This window comes from Capra hircus, chromosome 29 (genome assembly GCF_001704415.2).
Source record: "Capra hircus breed San Clemente chromosome 29, ASM170441v1, whole genome shotgun sequence".
Lineage (NCBI taxonomy): Eukaryota > Metazoa > Chordata > Mammalia > Artiodactyla > Bovidae > Capra > Capra hircus.
The window spans coordinates 6,700,762-6,722,323 of record NC_030836.1 but is presented as its reverse complement, the minus strand read 5'-3'; the positions used below and the strand labels follow the sequence as shown (position 1 = coordinate 6,722,323).

General features: G+C 42.2%; 2 long non-coding RNA genes across 2 annotated transcripts; both read left to right on the top strand.

Annotated features, from left to right (window-relative positions):
• LOC108634251 lies at nt 3,434-5,636 on the top strand. Its single transcript, XR_001917527.1, has 2 exons — nt 3,434-3,480; nt 4,236-5,636. It is a non-coding gene; the product is annotated as an uncharacterized LOC108634251 (long non-coding RNA).
• LOC102182853 lies at nt 7,029-20,414 on the top strand. Its single transcript, XR_311196.3, has 5 exons — nt 7,029-7,783; nt 8,453-8,535; nt 9,517-9,633; nt 14,055-14,135; nt 18,730-20,414. It is a non-coding gene; the product is annotated as an uncharacterized LOC102182853 (long non-coding RNA).

Below are 21,562 nucleotides of genomic sequence, written 5' to 3'. Positions count from 1 at the left end.
CCTGGCAGGCTACAGTCCAAAGGGCGTAAAAGAATTGGACATGACTTAGCAACTAAATAAAAACAACAACAACTATATATATATATATATATATATATATATATATATATATGTTTCCCTCTCTTAAACTTCCAAGTGCATTTAAGGGTACATAGTTGTGTTTTGTTAATCTATGATGAGAATTTAGTTTATGTCAGGTGCTAGGTTAAGCATTTTACATGTATTAACATTGTAGGTAAATGCAACTTTTGACTCCATCTCGTATCTGAACAAAGAGATCATGTAACTTGCCCATGACCACTGGGAAACAGTAGAGTCATTTATTTCCTGTATTGATAGAGATAGTACTCCATCTTTTGCTAAGATTTTATTATGTTTTACCTACCTTTTGCTTACAAGAATAATTGACATTTGTAAGGGGATTAACATTTTACCATTCATCAGCTCATTAATGTCAAAAATACTTTTGTGATGTTGTTATTACTATTTTCCCCACATTTCACAGGAAGTATGTGGAAGAAATAGTATTCGGCCAGCTGATATTTCACCCTACCTCAGGCCACTGAACTCCCTTGCCTGGCCTCCTGCAAGGTCAGCTTGGTGTTTTCATTGCCTTTGCAGGGCTAGAACTTTTACTTCACCACAGCTACAAAAGATCTAAATTATGGTACCAGGGCAGGGGCATGGCCCGTACTGGCCCAGGCTTAATCTAAGAGCTACACAAAGGAGAGAGGCCTCAGATCTTTCTCAAGTTGTCCAGGTGGTCATCTGTATCTGCAAGTTTTCCATCCACGGATTTGGAGAGCTGTCTTCACGGTACTATGCTCTTTTATATAAGGGCCTTACGAGTCCATGAATTTTGGTATCAGTAGAGGTCCTGGAACCAGTCCCTCCCAGGGATAATGAAGGGTGAGCTCCAATAGAATGTAGAGTTTCCCTTTATATTGGAGAATTATAGGCTATAAGGGGCCAGGTCAATATACCCAGTGGCTTTGTATGACCAGATCAGTATACCCGGTGGCTTTTATCAGCTGAAGTCTTCATACTGGTTTATAGAATGGGTCCTGCTCTTCTCTGAGAATAGAATGAAGATTCAGGTCCACTTGGCCAGCACATACTAAGAAAGACTAAATTGGGTTAAAGAGTCCCTTAACTGAATCCCTGCATAAAGGGCATGTTACAGTTCATTAATGAGAAAATGATGAGCACTTACTATACACCAAAATATATGTGCATATTAGAGCTTTAGAAGTACAACAATTGACCAAGAATTTTTCCACACCTTTGGGATTTTGTCAGTCTAAATAAAGAAGTAAACTGGAACAAGCTCCAATGACCAGAAATGGAGTTTATTTGGAAATAGCAGATGAATTGCAATTCAGAAAACATGTGCTAATTATGATTGGACTTTTCTGCGGAATATCTAGCCAGGAGACCTGAGTCTGCTTGCAATAAAGAAGAGAAAGTTAAAAAACACCAAAACAGAGGACATGTGCTGTAGCAAGTTACAGGTGAGTCCACGGGGATCTGCGAAGGCTGAATTTATGGGGGAGAGTGGGAAGAGGGAGAAGTCCAGCGAGAGTCCAGGCAGGAAGTTCACAAGCTTGAGGATGGGAGAGATTCTTAGCAAGTATTCGTTGGTCCAGAGGTAAGTCTTAGTTTTTAGTACAGCAGGCATGTACAGAAATCAGTCTCACTTCTTAAATTCCATTCTTCTGAGGGCACATGTGTAAGATTTTCCGTTTCGTATCATCTGGTTTCATTTTGAATTGCAATTCTCTCATGATTTCATAATCATAGGAGAGAAACAAGCAAAAAGGCAGTTACTGTGCAACATGATGCTCACTCACGTTGCAGAAGCAGGGGTCTGTGCAGTCAGAAGAGGCTCGTTTATACTGTAGGGAGCTGGATAAGGAAGAAGGTGGTGACGGAGGGGAGAAATATGATGGAAGGAGTGAGATTCAGGGGAGATACTCCTGGTGAAAGGAAGAATGTGCTCAAAAGAAAGAAAGAAAGTAGGACACAGCCAGGCTGGAGGGGCAGTGGGTGGGAGTTTGGCGTTCTTGAAATGCACTGGTATACAGCAGGTCTGTGCAGCCCACCAGGCTCCTCCTTCCATGGGATTCTCCAGGCAAGAATACTGGAGTGGGTTGCCGTGCCCTCCTCCAGGGGATCTTCCCGACCCAGGGGTGGAACCTGCGCCTCCTACATCTCCTGCAACGGCAGGCGGGTTCTTTCCCACTACTGACGCCTCTGGGATTCATTCTCCTTTCTGAAGATAGAGCAACTGCTGGTCTTTGAGGGTTATACTGTTTCTCAATGTACTCACCTAACAACATGTTAAAAATTATGTATGTTCAAAGGGCCTACCTAGTGCCTCACTTAAGAAATAAATCAGTGGAGAAGAGTGTTCTGGTTACCATGCTGTGTAAGAAACTGTTCTAAAGGAAGTGGCTTAAAAGGACAATTGTTTTGTTTATGTGGGTCAGGAGCTTATACTAGAGTGTTGAGGAAGCCTGTCACACATTCATGTCCAAAGGCTGTCTCCTGTTGAGTACAGAATCTGTCTTTGGTGGACCATTTGGTCTGCAGTGTGCAGGGGGCAAGCCAGGGCACTTAAGACTCTTCTGGGAGGCACGCTTCTCCTCCAGTCTCCTTGGTCCAGTTGATTCAGCTGGGCCTCCAGTGACCTTCCAGTTGCAGAACTGCTTGGCACCAGGAGGCATGCCTGGGTCTTTCCTCTCCCTCTAAACAAGGCGTTATAAATGGACTTCTGTGAATGGACTGATCTCCTGAGGCCACAGTGGCCCCTCTTGACCACCTTTCTATCTTGTTTGTTCTCACCTCTTTCCTTCAGCTCAGAACTAAGCATGAGTTGAGATGCCGTGGTGCTTTCACAGAAACTGTAGTTGAGGTCCTTGTTAGATTCCTGATAGTTCTCAAACATCTCAGTTTTTTTTTTTTCTTTTCTTCCACCTCAACATAATTTGAAGAAGCTTATCAAGCTTGTCAAGTCAAAGCTATGGTTTTTCCAGTAGTCATGTACAGATGTCAGAACTGGACCATAAAGAAGCCTAAGTGCTAAAGAATCAATGCTTTTGAACTGTGATGTTAGAAAAGACTCTTGAGAGTCCCTTGGACAGCAAGGAGATCAAACCAGTCCATCCTAAAGGAAATCAACCCTGAATATTCATTGGAAGGACTGATGCTGAAGCTGAAACTCCAGCACTTCGGCCACCTGATGCGAAAAGCTGGCTCATTGGAAAAGACCCAGTCTTTGCCTGCTGGGAAAGCTTGAGGGCACGGGGAGAAGTGGGTGACAGAGGATGAGATGGTTGGATGGGATCATCGACTCAGTGGATATGAGTTTGAGGAAACTCCAGGAGATAGTGAAGGACAGGGAAGCCTGGCGTGCTGCAGTCCATGGGGTCACCAAGAATTGGACATGATTGAGAAACTGAACAACAACAAAAATCAAACGTAAGACTAGAACTATTTATTATAGGTTTCTTTTTATAATTTTCACTTTAAAATGATTTACTTTTTTTTTTTGAATATCCAATTCATTCACAAAGATCAGAATTCTAAGGTGAAAGTAGGTAAGTACCAAGAATCCCTCCCACATTGTCACATTCCTCATAAATCTCTCCAATTTTGCTAGTGTAGGATCTCAAAATCGTCACTAAGTTTTAACTGTCAAGTTCCTAGCTGAGTACACTTAGCACAGGAGATGGATTTACTGTGCTACGTGTCAGGAACCCTCCCTTGCTCGGGCCCTGTCTTAGCCTGTTCAGGCTGCTGTGACAAACTACCGTCGACGGGGTGCCTTATAAACAGTAGACATTTCTGCTAGCTCTGGATGCTAAACAGCCTGAACCAAGGTGCCAGCAGGTCTGATGTCTGCTAAATCCCGCTTCCTGGTTCACAGTTGTCTTTTCACTGTGTTCCTACCTGCGGCAGGGGGAAGGAAACTCTCTGGGGTCTCCTTTATAATGTTACAGATCCCATTCATGCAGGCTCCCCCCTGACGACCCAGTGATCTTCCAAAGGCACCACATCCTAACACCATTATACTGGGAGCTAGAATTTAACATATGAACTTGGGGAGACATAAACATTCAGTCTAGAGCAGGCCACTTCCAAGTCATCTTCTAGGAACATTATTTTTTTTCTTCGGTAATGAATTTTATTTTTAAATTTTAATTTATTTTTTATTATTTATTTGACTGCCTCAGTTCCTCATTGCATCATGCAAGATCTTTCATTGTGGTGTGTGGACTCTCTCATTGTGGCACGTGGACTCAGTGGTTGCAACACACAGGCTTAGTTCCTCTGAGGTATGTGGGACCTTACTTCCCCTACCTGGGATTGAACCCAAGTCTCCTGCATTGCAAGGCAGATTCCTAACCACTGAACCACTAGGGAAGTTCCCTAGGTGCACTACTAACATGTTGATATGCCTTGCTAAACTCACAGTCCTAATACATTTTAACCACCTGAATTGCATATTGCCTTTTTAAGCTCCAGAACCTACAGGACCAGAGTTATTTGCTATACAAAAGTGCTCCATATAAGGCACCAGTAATAGGACATACATATGGAGGAAAACAAGCATTATTGTGGTGGAAGAGACAGTCTATTAATAGGAATATTATGCTATTTTTCTAGGTTTTGTGACGGCTGTAGTATCTGTCATTATTTCTACATTTGTCATTTTCCCCATTTCTTTTGCCATTTTCTAAACACTTGGTTACACGATTTTAATTTGTTATTGTATGCCCTGTTTTCTTAGGAACCCCACAGTAGGGGAACTTTTGGTCCCACGCAACTTTGAGCCTCTCCTGGTAAACAGCCCAGCAGGTGTCTCAGTACTCTGATTTACTTGCAGCTCGCCCGTCTGTCCAGCGTAAGTGACCCAAACAGCAGAAGGACGGGCCTTGTTTCTCAGTGTATGGGCTTGGCGGTTTCTTGGCCCTTGTCCAAGTCACCAGATACACTCTCCATCATTACCATTAACAGCAACAGATTAAAATGCAACTATTACAAATCAGAATCTACGCCAGCGCCTGAGTTGATGAGTTGAGAGGAGAGGAGGACAGAAAGGAGAAATCTAAAGGCTAGGTGCGGTGGGGGTGGGAGACCGCTTCTCCTTTTCTGCCCTTTCTCCAAAAACTTCCCTAGTTTTATTTACCATATGCTCAGCCGTGTGTTCTCACACTCTCCTGTACCTTGAGAGCTGACTGTTAGACACGCACAAGAGAAGAACATGAAGGCCTCCAGATAACGTAGATGCTGACACAATAGAGTCCCAGTCCCGTGGTTTCTTTGACAGGGCTTTACCAGGCTGGATGGAAGAAGGAAAGACCACCAGGAAAGCGCGTGGCTCAAGTGGAGTTATAAACCAGCTCTGCACTCTTCCGAGGATTTATATTCAACTGAAGATGCGTCCAATGCAGGACGTTATGGCTTTCTGCTTTCTTTTTGCTTACATGGAGAAATAACAGTTAATATAGTCAACTATCCCAAGGCAGAAGAGTATTATTAAAAAAGAATACTTTGCAACATTATTGATTTCTCAAGTCACTGTCAGATATTTTAAGATTTGGATTTAATAAAACATAATATGATTTCTTTTATGGGATTTTTATGTTTTCCCAGTCTTTATCACCCTTGTGTGTTTCTTAGTTGAAAATGAGAGTATCTACCAAGTATCAGCTGAACAAATCCTGATCTAAGTTATAAAAACTTTTATGGCCACACTGTCATTTTCCTCCACTTACCTCTTTCTGTAAGCAGATTTGTGGGGCAGGGGTCGTCCCTGGAGAAAGAGCACCAGGCACGGCTTTCTTGACATAAGAGAAGCCATTTTTGGCCCAAGCCCTTTATGATCTCAGCCTGGCCATAATGCTTGATCTTGAACAGGTCTCAGTGACAAACAGTCTTAAGGGAACAAAAAAAAAAAAAAAATGCATAAATAACAGACTGTTAACGGGCTAGAGAAATAACAAGAGCAAAAATATTAGATCTGTCGCAAAGATCTCAGTTCTCTTTTGATGGTAAAGACCAGCCTAAAGCACAGTCTTGAGCCATTTTGCAGAAGCTAAATGCCAACAACTAGATCAACTGGAATCCGAAGCAGAGCAGCATTGACCTTTTTTGACCCTCTTGACTTCAATCAACTGAAGCTTGGACTCTGCCTCCCATCCAGGCCCCTTCATGAATATGCATGTACCAATAGCTTAAACTTCCCCACTTGGCTGTTCAGAGAAAACACTGCTTTGGGAAAGATCCCTAGTGTTCGCCTCACTTGCAGTGAGTAACATGACCTTCTGCAATTTGGCTTTGCTGTCTTTTGGCAATACCACCAAAAGGCAAACCCAATGTTCAGGTAACAATTTTACATCATTGAGCCTTCTTTATATTTATTCATATTTTTCTATATACACAGCATTTAATATATATACTCAGTATAATGTGATACAGTGTGTAAGAGGAAAGATTGGAGTAGCAAGGATTCCTAAGTTGGTTTGGGGAGTGGGTAAAGAAAATTTGGTCTTCCCTGATAGCACAGATGGTGAAGAATCTGCCTGAATTCAGGAGACCTGGGTTCAATCCCTGGGATGGGAAGATCCCCTGGAGAAGGGAATGGTAACCCACTCCAGCATTCTTGCCTGGAGAATTCCACGGACAGAGGAGCCTGGTGGGCTACAGTCCATGGGGTTGCAAAGAGATGGATACGACTAAGCAACTAACACATACACACAAAGAAAACTTGGAGAGTCATCTGAGCTGGACAGAATGCTCTTTAAAGAAGAACCATGTCTGTTCCCCACTCGCTACCTAGCACATGGGAGCTCCTCTGCTATCACAAAAGGATGTGGAAATGGAAAAAGAAATTGTTTTGGGTAGAAATAACAGACATTGTTGTTATTATGTCTCTAAGTCATGTCTGATTCTTTTGCAACCCTGTGGACTATAGACTGAGAAGCTCCCCTGTCCATGGGGTTCTCCAGGCAAGAATACTGGAGTGGGTATCCATTTACTTCTTCAGGACATCTTTTTGACTCAGGGATTGAGCCTGCCTTTCCTACATTGGCAGGAGGTTTCTTTACCACTGAAAGAAACCTCAGGGGAGCCCTGAAATTATTAACAGACATCCTCAAAGGAGGAGGAATGACAGAGATTAACATTTACTTTTTATGAAGGCCCTAAAATGTGCTAAAAATGCCCAGATTAAAGATAAATCTGAGGAGGGGTGATTAGTTGTATGTCCACACCTGGCAGCTCTACAGTTTTCAGTTATACTCAAAACGAGGTCATTTACTTGGAAAGAAGCAGATATTTGGCAACATAATTGGGCTACAGCTGAAGCCCTCAAACCTCTAAACTCAATCTGTACGAGGAAATAAATTCCCTTTGTTACTTAAGCCAGTTTCTGTTATTTGCAGCTGAGCTTTATGTCAGGTAAGATAAAGGTTAAAAACACAAAAAAGTGACAGGGTCTCCCTGTTCTGCTCTAATGTGGTCTAAAGAATAGTAGCATCACCTTGGAACTTGTTAGAAAAGCCAATTCTTGGGCCCCATCCCAGACCTGCTAAATCCGAACCGCTGCAGCCCTGATTGGCGCCTGACTTGCGTTCCCAACAAGCCGCAGGTGTTGCTGATGCCCTTGGAAGGCAGACCACCTTTGAGCAGCTCCTCTGAAATACTCCCCTGAGTGGACGATGAGGCGAAGACTTCAGAGCTTTGAGGGATGAATATTAAGTTTTTCTCCTTACCAGAGGTAAGCTCTAACTGTGAATGAATTCAAGCCGATTTCTTTCCAAAAGAGGAGGTGAAGCAACTGGGAGAATATTTCTTCTTTGTATCAGCACATCAGTGATAAAGAAAAGTGTATCCTGCTGTTGCTGACAGTGGGGTCTGGCTGCTCCCAGCTCTAAAATCAATAAAGGGGCAGATGTCTGTCCAAAGGCAGTGTTCCTCCTCCCAACAAGCAGCGGGCAGGAGCTTTTAAATGGGATTTTAGGGTGTATATGTAGAGGGAGGGGGCTACATGCAGAAAAAGCACATTCAGCTCTGAGAGTGACTTGAAATTGCTCAAGCGGTGGTCTGACCAGCATCATCTTGGTTGTTTTTAGTACAGTTAATCTTCAAGTCCAGGGCTGGTTTGTTTCCATTTCTTTGAGGCCTATTCTCAGAATTGCTGCAGCTTATATTATGGTCTGGTCATCGTGTAGTTAATTTCTTCCACTTGGTGAGGGTTTCAATATCTACAAAACAGCTCAGAAATATGGCTCAGAATATTATCTATGATCCTGGAAGGGGTACTGAAAGCCCTTGACTTTTCTTGATGACCAAACTGTTATTATTTTTTTCTTGACTGCTTTCCTTGGCTTCTGCATGTTTTCACTTCTCGGATTAAACTTATTCTTTGGCTCATGTTTTTCTACAGACAAAAGGCAGACTGATGACATGGTGGGGGAAGAACCACAGGGTCTGGCTCCATTTCACTGTAGGTTCCTTGGCTATTTGCAGGTAAATAGGTCTCTAAAGATTTTAAATTAGGAGAACAGTTGCTGCTGCTGCTAGGTCGCTGCAGTTGTGTCCAACTCTGTGCGACCCCATAGACAGCAGCCCACCAGGCTCCCCCATCCCTGGGATTCTCCAGGCAAGAACACTGGAGTGGGTTGCCATTTCCTTCTCCAATGCATGAAAGTGAAAAGTGAAAGTGAAGTTGCTCAGTCGTGTCCGACTCTTAGCAACCCCACGGACTGTAGCCTACCAGGCTCCTCCGGCCCATGGGATTTCTCAGGCAAGAGTAGTGCTGGGGGTGCCATTGCCTTCTCCCAGGAGAACAGTTAGTGGACAGATTCTGCAGAGTTCACAGAGGAATCAGCGCAGCTTGTAGCATTAGCAGCGTGTGACTGCTGAGTGCTGCCACTGGATGAAGCCCTTACAACTGTCTTGTGCTCTTGTGTGCCTTCACAAAAGCGCAAAAGTGTGTCATTCCAATAGAGGAGACAGATTGGCCTAGCTTTGGGCCCCCTGGTCACTGTGTGTTCAGGAGAGAAGGGAACTCATGAATAGCAGATTCACTAAAAATCACATAAACAGAGCAGGTGAGATACTGTTCTTCCAGAGGAAGAGTTGCCAAACTACAGAAACACAAATGTCCATGATAATGTTTCTAATACAGAAAAGTAAAGAAAAAGAAGTACGTGTGGAATTAAAGATTCTATCAGAAAGCCAAAAGCTGAGTTAGAGTGTAGTTAAAAAAATGCCTCCTGCCACATCAATAAACAAAGGATGTGCAGGCCATCAAGACTTCAGTCACTGCGGCCAGCCCCCCAACTGTGCAGCCCAGGGGATTCGGGAGGAAGGAGCCAGGATACTGGCCCCAGAAAGCTAGGGTGCAAATCAAAGAAATGATTTCAAGGAGCCCAGACTCTTGCATCTTCCCGTATATAGAAAAGTACTAAGTTCATTAATTTGAGATGTCTGGTTTTCTTTAATTAGCAGCTACCTTTGATGTTCAACTACCGGACTTTTTTGTTTGTTTGAACTCCTGTATATCCTGGCTGCTCCCTTACCTCAAAGCCATCTGAGAGGCTGTCTTCTGGGCTTCCATCCTCGGTGAGTCCCTTGAGTAAAACATAATTAGGTTGTGAATTTTTTTTCAGTTGATGTAAGAACAAAAGTTGAGAAGCTATAATACTGATCTAATGGGATATATATACTTAATCACAAACATTTTTAAAGAGCATATGATAGTTATTGTGTGTTCATGGCAGGTGTGAGGCTTGTTTTATGCAGCAGAGTTTCTCAGTATCAGTACAACTTATATTTATTCTCTGTGCATTGTCAAGTATTTAGCAGCATCCTGGCCTCCACATATCAGGTGCTGGTAGCACTCCCAGCTCCATTCGTAACAATTACAAGTGTCTCCAGACATGGCCAATGTACCCTGGATCCAAATTCACTTGGTTTGGTACCACTGACTTAGAGATTTCAGATCTTTTGGAAAAGACATGATCCAGTAAGTATGATTTTCAAGCACTGTTGGGAAAAGAAAAGCTTGACATTGATCACAGGAGGCACGGAAAAGTTGGCATGGCTGTTGGTGACTTTCTACTGATTCATTTAGATGCAGGTGAATGTAAATATCCTCATAATTTAGGAGATGTGTTGTTTTTCCAAAGCATGTATCCTATAGGGAAGAATAACTTTAGCAAGATGGCTAACCATTTCTCACTCTTGCCGACTCATCTCAGGATTAAAGACATTTGAAAACAGGATTCTTTCTGAAATGTTGGGTAGGAAGTCAAAGGAAGGAAAGGACCTATGGATGCTAAGTGGTATTTTCAACATATTTTTCTATCCATAAGATTTTAGAAGAGAAAAACTGTCTTGAAGTCAAACATTTGGCTTCACAGATGGTACTGGCAATCATTGGAATTTCTGGACAATAGCTTAAGATGTTGGAATAATGGGCTCTTGGATAATGCAGCCTGTCTCAGTAAAGGAGGAACATTTTTTTTTTTTAATCTGGAATAGTACTTCTCAAAGGGTAATATTCAGTTCAGTTCAGTTCAGTTGCTCAGTCGTGTCCGACTCTTTGCGACCCCATGAATCGCAGCACGCCAGGCCTCCCTGTCCATCACCAGCTCCCAGAGTTCACTCAGACTCTTATCCATCGAGTCGGTGATGCCATCCAGCCATCTCATTCTCTGTCGTCCCCTTCTCCTCCTGCCCCCAATCCCTCCCAGCATCAGGGTCTTTTCCAATGAGTCAACTCTTCGCATGAGGTGGCCAAAGTACTGGAGTTTCAGCTTCAGCATCATTCCTTCCAAAGAAATCCCAGGGCTGATCTCCTTCAGAATGGACTGGTTGGATCTCCTTGCAGTCCAAGGGACTCTCAAGAGTCTTCTCCAACACCACAGTTCAAAAGCGTCAATTCTTCGGCGCTCAGCTTTCTTCACGGTCCAACTTTCACATCTATACATGATCACTGAAAAAACCATAGCCTTGACTAGACGGACCTCTCAAAGGGTAGTCTGCATCAAAATTATTGCCTAGAATACCAATTCATGGGCCCTACTGTAAATCTATGGATTCCATTGTGAAAGGAGGATTGGATATCATTGAATCTGCAACTCTAAATTCATCCTGCTGGTGCTGGTTATGTACTTTGAGAATTCATGGCCTATTAGATAGTTTATCTGTCAATTAAATAGCACCAAACCAGGGAGTCAGTGAGTGAAAATACATTGAGATAAAGTGAAGAAAGGAAAAAATATCAAGTATCTCTCAATTCTTAAAAAAAAAAAAAGGTAAAAAAAGACCATGTATATGTGTATATTAAATTATGAAATTAAGATTATTACCTCAGATAGTAAACACTAATCTTATAAGGATTATTGAGACTTGCTGAGTTAAAGCTCAAGATTGGAATATGGTGATTTAAGTGTGAGTCTAATTTTTTTAAAATGCTTCTTTTAACCTGGGATTTGGAGTTCTGTATATCAAGAGTGTATACAATGTGGAAATCTGCACAGTGGACCTTAGAGTGTGTTTGCATGATGATGGAAGGAGAGAGACAAAGGTGGCACCACAGTGGGTGCCCACTATCAGTATGAGGAACCAGCTACAGAAAAGAACACCACAGCCTAACCAGGAAACACACGGAGCCACACGCAACGTTTGTCAACACGCTCCTTGGGCTCAGAGAAGAGTTTCTGACAAATTCTTTACTGTCTTTTAGATAATTTCATCTGGAGAAGAAGGTAAAGTGTCTCAGGGAACTGATACTCGGGTCCTCACCATGAAGGGAAAGGAAAGAGATTGGCCTCGGGGTAGACGCTGTTGTGTTTGCTGGCTGATCTCATAGCCAGAGAAAGACAGAATGAGCGCAGTCTGAAGTCTGCTTCAAGAAGCAAATTTCAAGAAGTTCAGGGAGAAAAACTGTCATGACACAGCAACTGAAACATCTGGAAGGGAAGTCTGTTAGAAAGATTGCAAAGTTTTAAAAAAGAAAAGCAGTTCGCTTGTACACTTGCAAGTAGCCCCAGTGAAGAACAACAGGACATGATTTAAAAAATCAGGGGCATTGTATACAGTGCTGAAGTGACCAGATTTTTTTTTTTTTTTTAAGGAGCATGTGTGTAGCAGAAGAATTTATCAAACTATTAATTTGTTCACTTATTTTTCCACTTCCCATTTCATAAAAAAGATCAGGATAATTCATTTCCTCATGAATAATTTTTCTAAATTGGTCTCATGTTCCATGGTCTTGTGTCCAACTAATTACAACCCTCTAGGAAGTTCCCCTGACCACAGAGAGAATAGTAAAGAGTATCTATATATTTAAATATGAGATAGGTTTCATGTCTTTAAGCTATCTAAAAATCCCTAACATTTTTTCATGTAATACTTTGTTTGTTTTTAATTAATTTATGTTTTTATTGAAGCATAATTGCTTTACAGAATTTTGTTGCTTTCTGTCAAACTGCAACATGATTCAGCCGCAGGTATACATATATTCCCTCCCTTTTGAACCTCCCTGCCATCTCCCTCCCTACGCCACCCCTCTAGGTCGATACAGAGCCCCTGTTTGAGTTTCCTGAGCCGTACAGCAAATTCCCCTTGGCTGTCCATTTTATATACGGTAATGCAGATTTCCATGTTACTCTTTCCATGTATCTCACCCTCTCCTCCCCTCTCCCCAATGCAGTACTTTTTTTTTTTTGGCCTCAAGAAGATTTGGGATACAATCATAAATTTTAAAAAATGAAATGAAAGGAAAAAAGCAATGTCTTTTCTTTTATCCTGCCCATCTATCTTGGGCAAAATAATCCAGACTTTTTTCAAGTTTTAGGCCTTTGTTAATATGTGCTGATAATAATTCCTCATTTATATCTACATTATAATCATGAAGTAATTCACATAGACTGCTCTAAAGAGAACACTATGGGCTTCTTATTTCTAATCATTTTCTAATGAAAATGATTTCATTTCTCAGTAGAATATTAATGACAAAGATAATAATAACAATGGTAATAACAAATTCTTATGGAATGGTCTAGTCAAAGCTATGGTTTTTCCAGTAGTATGTATGGATGTGAGAATTGGACTATAAGGAAAGCTGGGTGCTGAAGAATTGATGTTTTTGAACTGTGGTGTTGGAGAAGACTCTTGAGAGTCCCTTGGACTGCAAGGAGATCTAACATGTCCATCCTAAAGGAAATCAGTCCTGAATATTCATTGGAAGGACCGATGCTGAAGCTGAAACTCCAATAGTTTGGCCACCTGATGCGAAGAACTGACTCATTTGAAAAGGCCCTAATCCTGGGAAAGACTGAAGGTGAGAGGAGAAGGGGACGACAGAGGATGAGATGGCTGGATGGTATCACCGACTGGATGGACAAGAGTTTGGGTGAACTCTGGGAGTTGGTGATGGACAGGGAGGCCTGGCGTGCTGCAGTCCATAGGTCACAAAGAATTGGACACGACTGAGCGACTGAACTGAACTGAATGGAATGGTCACTGTGTGTCAGAGACTATTTTAAGCAATTTGTGTATATAAATTCATTTAATACTCACAAAAATCCTCTGAATTAGGCACTACTCAACTCCCAAATGAACAAACTATAGTTGCCAGGTCAAATTTTAATCTCGCACGGAAGTCGATGCTAAATGCATTTAGAAGAAATAAATTTGTATTTAAAAAGAACCATACTTCTAAGACACATTCAGAAATTCAAGTGACCAAATGACCAAAGCCATTGAGGGACTTTTAACAGGAACTCCAATACTATTTCAAATGTCCCAATGTTTTTATATGGCAAAATACAAGTCTAAATTGATCAGTTCTTGCCACTTTTCATAGGCTATTGCCACATGACAACGTTAATTACTATAAAGCTGTATCAAAAAGCACTGACTTTGGTCACCTTGAAATATGGCACTTAGCCCTGATGACATTTCCTTGGGGCTGTTCCAGTGCAAAAGCAAACGCAGTTTTTGGATTTTTGTTTGTTTTCGATTGTGCCGTGCAGCATGTGAGATCTTTCCCAGAACGAGGATGAACGTGTGCCTCCTGCAGTGAAAGTATGGAGTCTTAACCACTGGCTCACCAGGTGAGTCCCTGGATTTTTTTTTTTTTTCAGTTTGATTTGCTGGTGCTTAAATTATGTAGATTTAAAAAAAAATTCTTCGATGATGCTAGTTTCAAAGACAGTACCCATGCCTGGTGACTGAAACAGTCTTTTCTAATGTGGACTAATCATTTCTTGTTTGGTCACTGAGTCATGTCTGACTCTTTGTGACCCCACGGACTGTAACCCGCCAGGCTCCTCCCACAGGATTTCCCACGCAAGACTACTGGAGTGGGTTGCTATTTCTTTCTCCAAGGGGTCTTCCCGACCCAGGACTCAAACCCACGTCTTCTGCACTGGCAGGTGGATTATTTACTACTGAGTTCCCTGGGAAGCCAGACTAATAATAAGAGCTAATTATTGAGTGACTACTCTGCAACACAACTGTGCCAGATATCTTATATACGTTGTCTCATTTCTTCCCTAAACTGCCTCACAAATTCGTCTTTATACTACTCCTTTCACAGATGAGGAAAATTAGGTGTGAAGAAGTTTTGTAACTGATCCAAATTTATATGTTTTCTGAGTGACTAAGCTGGGATTCAAAGACTCTGAAATTAGGGAGTTTCCCATACTACCAAACCTCTCTGATGAGAAAACAATTTGCATTTGGTTTTTAAATATTCCATTTTTGAATTTTGCGGAAAATGTTTTCCTCTGAGGAATATGGACTTTTATATATGTAAGAAAGGAATTTACAGAACTGTATCAGAGGCTGTTTGTGAGAATCTCCAAGGAAATTTGCTTCATTTGATGAAAATTTCAACTTTGTCATAAAGCTTCCAAAGAGAAACTGGTTAGTGAGGGACATATTTTTCTATCTCACAGGATAGATATTTAAACGTTTTATCAATTGATTTTTCCAATCAGATTGCCTAAGTTAATTCACTAGTTGTGTGACACTGGAGAATTTCCTTATGTTCTCTGTCTCAGATTTCTCATCTGTTAAATGGGAACATTAACTGTACTGACTTTGTAGGTATTTGTTAAAATAAAGTTAGGAAATACATGCAAAATCCACCATAATGCCCTGGCACACAGTAGATAACTATACTGACTTTGTAGGTGTTTGTTAAAATAAAGTTAGGAAATACATGCAAATCCATCGCAATGCCCTGGCACACAGTAGATGGCCAAATAGACCTTTGCTAGCTGTTGTGTCTTTTGGCATGTAGGATCTTAGTTCCCAGACCAGGGATCAAACCCATGTCCCCTGCATTGGAAGGTGATTCTTAACCACTGGACCACTAGGGAAGTCCTGCTCACTGTTACTTTATCGTAAAATTTCATAATGGAGTCTACATAAATACAGAGAGTGTGAAAATCGAATAAAGTTGGGACTTTGATAGCTGTCGTCACCCATCTGATTCTTCTGTCCTATGGCGGGTGGCATTGGCTGCCCATGCCCATCTAGCAACTGTTTTCCTCTCCTTTTTGCTTTGAAAGCAGTGTCTGCCTCTCATGATAGATACTTGACATTGTGGACGTCATGTTCAGCCACTCACGCACGTAGAGTGTGGGCATATCACCATTCCTGATGAATGGGACCTGAAAATAAGTCTTCTTGGAGACCTAAAGCTAAGTTTCCCTCCTGGGAAAGAAAACTTTTTTTTTCCTTTTTCCTGAAAAAAAAAAAAAAATTAGCACTCTAGGAGAAATTGTCCTTTTTTGGATGTGGCAGAATATAGTGCCTGGAACTGTAGCAGTTGTTTTGTGATTACGTGGAGGGATTGGCAAAAAGAATAAGGTTGAGGATGGCAGAGCTTCAACAACATGTATTAATTTCCTAGTTATGAGCGACTACAACTAAGTACCATAAACTGTGGGACTTAAAACAACAGAAACTCAAAGCATAAAAGAATGAATTTGAGTTTCTGTTGTTTTAAGTCCCTCAGTTTATGGTACTTAGTTGTGGCAGCTCACAAACTAGGAAATTAGTACACGTTGTTGCAGCTCTGCCATCCTCAACCTTATTCTTTTCTCGAATCCCAGCGCGATGGTGTGTAAGCTGGTGGGAAGTTGCTGGTAGCACAGGGACCCATCTGGCGCTCCGTGATGATCTAGAGGGGTGGAGTGAGGGGATATGTGTATAATTATGGCCGATTCGCGCTGTATGGCAGAAACCAACACAACGTTGTAAAAGTAAAAAATAAACTGAAACTGATTGCCCCACAATTCTAGAGGTTAGCAGTCTAAAATCAGGTATCAGCAGGGCCATGCTGTCTCTGAAAACTATACAGGAATCTTTCCTTCCCTGCTCCTAACTTCTGGTGATTTCTTGGCAGCCTTTGGCTTTCCTGCCTTTTAGATACATTAGTCCTCTGTCTTGATGGGTGTTTGTCTACAACATGTGTTTTCTCTATGTTTGTTTATAAAATTTTCCCTCCATGAATGTCCGTTTCTATATCCAAATTTCCTTTCTTTTTAATAAGGACTCTAGTCATCTTGTGTTGGAGCCCACTTACTTAATCTTGACTCCCTCTGTTAAGACCCTATTTCCAAATGAAGTCACATTCTTAGGCACTGGGGGTTACGTCTTCAGCATATCATTTTGTGAGGATCCAGTTTAACCCACAATAGAGTGGACAGATGGTTCCTGTTAATGTCAGCGGGTCACAGCACTAATCCTAGAACCGCCTCCTCTCGTGACTTTCTCTCTTGGGTGAGACATTTTGTTGCCATATGGTTTAAGCCACTTTTAGATAGGTAATCTGCTACTTTCAGCTGGAATTACCTTCCCCGATCCATGCACCTTAGTGTTAAAATTTTTATTATAGCACCAAAATGCATTATACAGAATAATGGAAGATTTATGTTGTGAGCCCAGATCTATCTGGCTCCAAAGCTAAAACATTTAATCATTCTTCTATATTGCCTTATTCATTCATTCAAACATGACTGCATCCATCCTTTATTATTCCAACTCAGCACAGTAACTTTTATCTCAGTAGAAACCTAATGGCAATGCAGAACTGAATTTATTTAAAATGAATCCTTCTTCACAGTGAAATGTTCTCCTCATCCCAGAAAGATAATAGAGCAATGAAACAACTCTCAACCTAAGATTTTTGATGTTCACGTCTTTCAAGGTGCTTTCTCTTCCCAAATCCCTCTTTCTAGATATGTGGCCTCACATCCCAAGGGAAATATTATTGTCATATAAGCAGTACTAGATCCAACTCCAGCTCCCTTTACTATTTACTCAGCCTCACCCAAAGCAGGCTAAGTCACCGTTCTCTGGAGGCAGCTTAAAACCTTTTCTTCACGTCAGTATGGTGCCAGAGACAAGTTGGAATCTACCCATATCTTTAGAATTTTGATCTGAAGTCTGTTAGCTTCCTCTTCTTTTCTTCTACGTGGGTCTCCCTCTTATGGGTAGAGGAAAGAACATTTTTGGCATAGCTTTTGAATCAGAAGAAGACATTCCCTGAGGTTCTGAACTCAGAGAAATGAAAACATTTAATATAGAATTCTATTTTAGTTCTTTGGGTTCAATCAGTGAGAAAGAAGAGTGCGTTTCATGAGTCCTGGTCTCTCTCTCTTACATTTAGCATATTGAATAAGACATATCCTCACTAGAAACTTATACTCCAGTGTGGACACAACCATTCTAACGAGTCATTATAGTACATGATAAGTGATATCTTAGGTAATGTGCAAGGTCCTAACAAGACACAGAGAAGGAACAATGAGTAGTCAGAGCCTGTAGGAAGGTACACTCAGCTTTTGAAATCTCTGCCATGTCTTGAAGGTTGAGAAATAGTTTGTTAGACAGAAGAAAGAAAAGGAAAAAAGGAGAAGCCAAGTCTGCTCCAGAGCAGGGCGAGTGTGAACAGAGCCGTGTGAGAGACAGTGTTCTTCATTCTTCAGCGTCCTCTTCCCCTGAGGGAGGAGAGCATGGTTGAAGGTCAGCAGGAGTTTGAGGCTGGACAGGGCCGTGGGGGGCATCCCCTGCCTCGCTCTCCTCTGTGCCAGGGCAGACAGATGGCGCCGTGAATGAAGAGCCCCGCCCTCGCCTCGCCCAGTGTCTTTGCCCCACTGCCGTCTGTTCTGCTGCAGAGCTTTTGAACTGGGGCTCAGGCTGTCCCCCCTCAACCCTTCAAATTCGACTCAAGGCATTTTTGCTGGTTTCTGTGCACGTCCCTTTGTACGTGACTCCTGTTCTCTCTCCCAGGAACATTCCTGAGCATCCTTCAGGTAAGCACAATTCACAGTCCTTGCAGGCTTCTTCCTTAGCCCTGCTGGTGGCCCTTCCTGGAGGCCATATCACAGACGCTTTGTGCAACAAGCTAAGGAGTCTGGATTTTACTTTGAGGCCAATGGTGAACATTTTATAATCTGTGAACAAAGGAGTGACATGAGCAGATTTGTGTTTTGGGAACTCTCTCTCTGGTTACATAATAGGGAAGAACAAGCCTGACGCCATACTGGATCTATCCTTTTAGCTCTAACCCCTGTACTCTGTTGCTTGTGCTAAGAATGACTAAAAGAATGTTGCCTATAGCCTGAAATGTGTATGCTAGTCCGTTCTCCGGCTCTGACTTTTTAAAGGTATAACACTTCTCCATTCATACAGAGATGAACAGTTGCAGGACAGAAACAAGAAAGAAAAAGAAAGAGAAGTTGCTTCAGTCGTGTCTGACTCTTCTCTGTCCATGGGATCCTCCAGGCAAGAATACTGGACTGGGCTGCCAACTTTTGTCTCATTGGAGGTTTTCAGTAGCATTGTGACCACAGCCCTGGTGGATAGGTATGAGAAGAAAGGATTCCTGCACCAAGACATTTACAACAAGTGGCCACTCTCTCCTCCCCTTTAATTACTTACAAAAGGAGCCTGAATTCTAACTCAGGTAGGGCGGTTCTTTGGAACACTAGTCCCCCATCTTCTTGGTCTGCTGGCTTTCCCAATAAAGTCACTATCCCTTGCCCCAGCAACCTCATCTCTCAATTTCTTGGCCTGTCACGCTGGGAGTAGTCTGAGCTTGTACTCATATGATAGCAGCTGCAGTGGAGAAGCAAATTGGAAGATAGAATGGAAGCAGGAAAGTTCACGGGCAAGTCCGAGATGGTTGAGACCACAAATGGTGATGGGCAGCTGATCCAAGGAGACAGGGAGGTGATTCTAGAGTCAATCGGCAGGCTCAGTGTCTTGTTACCACCAGTCACAGTAATGGACTTAGGCCAGTTTTCTCTTTTATTTCTTAAAAGGAACTCCCAATTCCTACACAGCTAGCCTTTATTTTATCCCTTAAATTCCTTTCCCCAATTAAAATAAGCAAGCAATTATTAATCCACAGAAATAAACTTTTAGGGCTGACTTTGCCATCATGTAAGGCAGCTCTCGCATCGATGACCAAACAGAGGTCACATTTTGCAAGGCCACACGAAGAGCTGTTCCCCTGCCCTGCGTCCGCTCTTCACGCCATAACACAAGGGCTTTGGTTGTTCTTTCCACTCCTTATTTTCACTTAAATAAATTCTCAAACAGAAGCACACGCTGCTTCCACAATCCGCACTCTTTCTCCAGGGGGTGGGTAGGGTTGCAGAGATGTGGAGAGAGGGACAGGAGATCCATCCACGAGCAGCGATGGGCCTGCGTGCCCACTGAGCCCCATCCTAAGTCACCGGCCTGCACAACCCTCTCCTGAGTTGTTCGGTTCTGCACTGTAATCCTGCCTCCATTCCAGTGGTTATGCCTCCCCTTGGAAAGCTCACACTTCTGTCTGTTTGGGGATGGCATTAAAAGGAATGTCACCCCAGTGCTGCCTTTGCGGCTTTCCATCAGCATCTCCCATTAAGTACAGCCAAGTGGGCACCTGATGGCCTGTGCGAAAGAGGCAGTTTCCCAATTATAAGGAATTCGAATGGTTTAACAGCCCCAAACCCTGTCAAACACGTCTACTGAAGGAAGATACTGCTTTCCAGCTTGTTACAGAACATGATTCCCTTGGTATAATAGCTCTCTGTACTTCCGTGTTAATCTTTAAAAGCCTGCCTGCTCTTCTCATATCACTAGCAGCTGTTGTTAAATTAAATTTCTAAGGAAAATAAACAATTCATCTTTGGGGGATTCAGGCCTAAAGAGTTTTGCAAATGTCAAATTACCTTTTCTGGGTTCACTCCAGGAAGGCTTCACTGCTTTTTATCCATTCTCTATAACTAATTCCAGGGTATGAAGATGTTTCAGAGTTTTAGGATGAATCTATGTTGTCTACATTCCATTGTCCTTGATGTACTTTAGCATTTCTGTAATCTCTCCCATAGAGGAAAAAAAAAAATCCCCAGCCTTATTTTTTTTTTTCTTCCTGTGGGCTTTCTCCTTTGTACAAAATGAAATGGACCTTCAGAAGGGTCTCAGTAAATACTATTTCTCTTTCACAGCTGAATACATTTGCAGCCTTTTTAAAGAAGCAAACATTGTCAGCTATAGCGCATTCTTAGGCTTTATGATCTGGAAGGGACTTTCAAGTTTCCATTCTGATATTTTGCAAACCAAATCGTCCTGCAGACTCAGTGGTCATCATCCACCAGATATAATAAAGAATATGTGTCAGGAAGAAGGGAATCTGAACCTTATACTCCCACAGCGATGAATGGTGAAAAAATAGTCACTCCGGGGTAAACAATCTGCTGTATTGGTCAGTGGACCAGTAGAATGGAAAACAGACCTAATTTGCAGAGAGTATAATGGGATAAAGAGAGAGGAAAGACTTGCTCAAGGTCACACAGCTGTCATTGGCTGTCTGAAGATGCAACCTTGAGACTATTGGTTATGCTCTTTGTATTTTACATCATCGCTTCTACTTGGTCCATTATTTAGATCAAGTGAGACTTTGTCAGTTAAAAAAGACTGAAGTGCCTTTCTTTTCTTAAACACTAAACAAACATCTATGAGTGTCTGAGAGGTCTAAGTGTGAATCCTTACTTCTCCACTATGTAACTCAGGGTATTATGCTATAATAGCTTTCTAAGCTTCAACGGTAATATACTAACAGTACATATGTACCATACTAGGTTTACATAAATATTAAATGATAAGTGCACGCAAATATTTTTGTTGAAGCCTGACACTGTTGCAGGAAGAGGGACCCCTTGCAGGGCTCTTGAGTGAGTTTTTGCCTAACACTCAGAGATGAATTATTTGAGGAGACACACGTGATGGCAAAGCAAGAGGCTTTACTGGGAAGGGGCGCCCGGGTGGAGAGCAGCAGGGTGCGGGAACCCAGGAGGACTGCTCTGCCGCGTGACTGCCTGGTTCATGCTCCCAGATTGTCTCTGGCCAATCATTCTGTCTCAGGGTCCTTCCAGGTGGCTCAGATGTCACTCGGCCAAGATGGATTGCAGGGAGGGTTCTGGGAGGTGGCAGGGCGCCTGGTGCCCCCTTTTGACTTTTCTTGAACTCTTCCGGT